The 4,634-nt window shown below is 56.2% G+C and overlaps 1 long non-coding RNA gene across 1 annotated transcript; it reads left to right on the top strand.

The window, feature by feature from the left end:
• The first annotated feature begins 1,229 nt into the window (after window positions 1–1,229).
• On the top strand, window positions 1,230–4,017 carry LOC118548731 (uncharacterized). The gene is made up of 3 exons (XR_004923727.2): window positions 1,230–1,347; window positions 1,813–2,587; window positions 2,771–4,017. It is a non-coding gene; the product is annotated as an uncharacterized LOC118548731 (long non-coding RNA).
• Window positions 4,018–4,634: the final 617 nt, after the last annotated feature.

Genomic DNA, 4,634 nt, shown 5'->3' with positions numbered 1-4,634 from the left:
CCTGGGTCACGTGAGCGGCCCTACTGTCACCCCGGGCCTCCGTGTCCAGCCTGGACCCACGTGTGCTTTGGGCAGTAACAGGTTCTGGGGCCTCTCTGACCGGCATTCCCGGGGAACGTCCTCAGAGCTCCGCCAGCGACCATCAAAATACTGTCAAAACTGTTTTCCAGGAGAGTGACTCTGGTGGGAGTGGGGAGGGGTCTTCAGGGCCAAGTGTGGCTGAGCTGGGGCATTTAGCAAGGAAGGGGCCATGCCTCTCGGTCCACAGCCCGCTGTCCCCTCCCTGAGCAAGTGCCGGAGCCCAGCGTGTGGCGGGACAGTGGGGGCCTGGGAGAGGGGCCCGGGCTGGCTCGTCGGGCTCCACAGGGCGCTGCCGGGACCTTGGGGGCCGCTGGGGAGCTTTGGATGGAAGGGCATGATCTGATGTCTGTGCTGACCAGCTGCCTCGGGCTCTGTTGGCAACAGACTGAATGGGGAGCCAGGAGGCTACGCACGTGCTGACGGCAGTGTGGACGGCGTGGACGGCGTGGACGGTGTGGACGGGGAAGGCACAGGCAGGGGAGCAGGGACCACCTCTGGGTCTCCTCTGAAGACACAACTCAACCCACAGGGTCTATCAACAAACCAGATGCAGGGGGAGTCCAGTCGGCCCCCAGGCCCCTAAGTCTCTGGAAGGACAGTCCTGGAGAGAGGCCTGGCTGGACATGGACACTAGGGAGCCAGGGTGGACTTGGGGCTGAGAGGGAGGAGGGGCAGAGCCGGGGTGGCACCCAAGGCTGTGGGAACAGGGACCCGGTGCTGCGGGAGGAGCCCAGGCCTCTGGTCACAGCTGATCCAGGGGGGACCGCCCTTGGGAGGTAAGACAAGAGCTCGGGCTGGACCCCAAGCCTGGGCGCTCCCCACTAGCCGGGGCAGGAGCCGAGGACTGGGCCAGTCTGAGGAGGAGTGGGTCCTTCCCAAAGTCCTTTCTGGAATGCTGGTTCCCAGGCCCCGCTGAGCACGCTGCGTGCTTCCTTGTTGTTTTTCCCTCCCTTCAATACAATTATAGATTAATTAGTTCTCACCAAGCAATATCTGACCTACATCAGCGCCTCTGTAAGACGCAGAGCCAGAAGAAAGAAGCACCAGCTATATAAAGACAAGCAATCTATTTTAAAAGCGGTCTGTGTGCGGAGAGTCAGCTGTTCTGCGTCCTTGTTATATAAGGCTTATTTAAAGGCCGCACACACTCTCGCTGCGCGCGATTCACGGCTCAGTGGCTCTGAGCGTGGGGTTAATCGCTGATCGAGTCTGGACACAGCAGCGGGGCGCTGACAGCAGAGCGGCCTCCCCGGGCACCCGGAGACCGTGAGCACATGCGCCCACGCGCACTGCGTCCCCGCGTTATGCTCTCCTCCTCTCCCCGCCCCCCTGTCCAAGCACCCGCCACGCTGTGTTGAGCCATGGGATCCCCTAGGCCAGGGCCCACATCTCCTTCGTGCCAGGGTCCGCGAAGGCCAGGGAGAGCCTGGGCGTGGGAGGCATCACCCCCAAGAATTAAGCTGTGCCGCGGGCAGGGCTTCTCTCGCTCCCGCCGTGCGCCTAGTTTCCTAATCGCTGGGGCTGCCATGGGAGGCGGGTTCCCCCACCCTGGTGGGCCACCTCTGAGACCCCCTCAGTGACCCGCCTCCTGACTTGTGCCCCTGTGTCATTCCCTCCCCTCAGTGTGGCCCAACGGCATGTCTCATGACTCGATTCAAGGCAATAGAATGGGCAGAAGCCATGAGACCTCACTTTGGAGACTGGTTTCTGCGTGTGCTCTCTCCCTGTCAGGCTGTGGGACAAGGGACAGAGGCCTGCCAACGACCACACGAGGGAGCTTGGATGCTGACCACCCCACCCAGGTCCCCCTCGGATGAGACCACAGCCCTGGACCACAGCCGACAGCAACCTCCTGAGGGGCCCCAGTGAGGCCACGCCTGAAATTCTGGCCCATGTGGGCTGTCATCACACAGCAACTGATAACCAATACCCTGCCTCATTTCAGAATTGGGGGGACTGACACCCCAAATGTTGACTCAGCTCAGGCCCCAAGCCGTGGCCAGATTCAAATTCAGATTCAGGAGTGGGCTGGGGGAGGGGCTGGGAGAGGGGGCCTCCCAACTCCCAGACCCTGCCCAGGCACCCAGCCTGGCTCAGACTCTGCACCCCCCGCCCCCAGATCCTGGCCAGACCCTCCCGGGATGGAGGCTCGCTGCCCCCTTCCCAATGCAGCCCTAAGAATGAGCTCTCCTGTCCTGGCCTCGCTGTGACATCCCCAGGGATTTTCTCTTACTCATTTTCTTCTCTCCCTCACAGGAACTATACTTAGGTATTGCTCTAACATAGTACTCAGTGAAACTATACTTGGGTATTACATACTCCAAGCGAATGAGAAGAGGACAGTCTGGGGAGGTTAAGTCACTTGCTGGAGACACACAGCAAGAGGCAGAAGCAGAATCTAAACCCAGAGCTCTAGGCTCCAGACCCCTGCTCTTCCCAGGACAAGCCCGGGCTCAGACTCAGAACCTCCACAGTGTGAATCCCAGCCTCTGACCACTCTGAAAAGGTAAACTGAGGGCTATTACACATTTTAAAAGTTTACTTGTGCAAAAATCTGTTCGATCGGACAGCATCCAATCCAGCAGATAGAATGGGGCTCTGAAGGACTTCGCAGACAGAACTAAGGGGGAGCAGGAAGGCATAGGAGGTGAAAAAACAGATCGATCATTGCAAACTTTCTTTCCTTCAGGGGTTGTCTGTCCTGACGCTTGCTGACCAGAAGATTCCTGACTGTCTGGTCTAAGCCTCCACTCCTGGGAACCTGTATGAAGTCAGCCCCGGCTTGGTGACGTGGGGCTCAGCCTAAGCGACTCCATCTGGGGCCCGCGGTCTTGTTCTGCCAGAGCCTTAGCGCCCACGGCCTTATGAACTGCCCGCGCTCTCCTGCCTGATGCGGCCGAGTTGGGAGAATACCCATTGCTGCTGGATTCCTCATGCAGCTTGCTCTGCAGAGGTCTGACGACCAGCAGGGCCAGGGGCACTGGGAGTGGCTAGCAAGGCAGAGTGTCAGGACCAGTACCAGACAGCACGTTAACCGGGTCCTCGGCCGTTCTGCACCCCGAGGAGAGAAGAGCCCCCAGACACAGCTGCACGGGGCAATGCTTGCTGCCCGTGAGCCGTGGAATGTCGAACACTGGTGGGAAAAAGTTGGGAATTCAGTAGGGACTGCCAGAGGCAGCTAATATCACGCCCTGCTGTGGCTGCTGTCCACACCGCCCCGTAACCTGAAAGCGAGCCTCAGGCCAGATGGGCCCTGCCCAGGCCTGGTTCTCCTGCAGCCTTCCCCGGCCCACTGGCCAAGCCAGGCTGTTGATAGAGTCTGGGCTCCTGGCCAAATATCATTTCTGGCTTTGACACCACTTAATGTTCCTTCAATGTATTATTCATCTCCATGAATGCAGAGAGAACTCTTCAAAGCTCTTAAACACACACAGACACACTAACCTGGGAATTAGGATTTGTCTCCAGTCTATCCCCATCCCACCATACCTGACCCTGAGGCCCAAGCACTCTTCCCAGCTTCTGTCCCCTGAACTCGGTCCAGAAAAAGCCAGGACTAGACATTCCAATGTCTGGGTTCCAGCTGTGACTCTGCATTGGGGCCAGGGGGGAGTTGCTTTGCTTTGAAAATCCGAGAAGCTCAGGTTGGAAGGAACCTTGGGACTCCATGGGTCACAAACCATAGAATGCACGAATCCCCTCAACAGCACCTAGTTCAGAAGGCTACTCACGGAATGCTTGAATCCCTCTGGGGATGTGCAACCCACTACCTGGATAAAATCAGAGACAGCACAGATAACTGAGGCCCCCCCGAGCTGTGACATTTGTGATTCTGTGATTCTCCCCCTCCTTCTCTTTCCCTCTGCCCAGAGCAATACTCTAGAATTGGTGGGTTGCCAAAATACCAAATAAAATCAGGATGATGGGTAAGTGATAAGGGAATTGTTGATTGGGTTTCTTATCCTTTTTTTTCCTTTCTGACACTTCAATTATTTCAGTTATGACTTTTTCATAAAACAGTTCATAGATTGCAGGGGAACAAGTAACCTTTAAATCTCCCATTTAGCACATTACAATAATTTCCTTGGAAATGCATTAGAATATCACAGGTGCTCACGTTGTATGACCTACTGCAGGCTCTTGATCAGCAAATTAATGTTGAGGTTAATTCAAACTTTGGGGGAAAGTGCAAACTTGACAAAGATTAATCCAGCCATTCCCAGGAACGACGAGGGCAGCATGGGCAGACTGCTGGGGGTGGCTTCAGCGGGAAAGCAAGCATGGTAGGCAAGCGAGTCTGCTGTGTTTCAGCAGAGTTTTGGTTAAAGGCAAGCACTCCAAGGTCAGGTTCGCTGGGTTCGTTCTGCCTCCAACCCTAACAGCCATGGGATCTTGAGCAAGTGACTGTGCCTTTCCAGACCTCAATCTCTTTATCTGAAATACGGGTAGACAATAGCATCTATCTCGTTGTGAGAATTAGATGAGTTAATAAATAGCAGTGTTTGAGCCATCATTTATTTAAGGACAATAGCCATCACCATCACCATCGTCAC

This window comes from Halichoerus grypus, chromosome 5 (assembly GCF_964656455.1).
Source record: "Halichoerus grypus chromosome 5, mHalGry1.hap1.1, whole genome shotgun sequence".
Classification (NCBI taxonomy): Eukaryota; Metazoa; Chordata; class Mammalia; order Carnivora; family Phocidae; genus Halichoerus; species Halichoerus grypus.
Note: the sequence above shows the minus strand (reverse complement) of the source record. Positions and strands in the feature narration are given on the sequence as shown.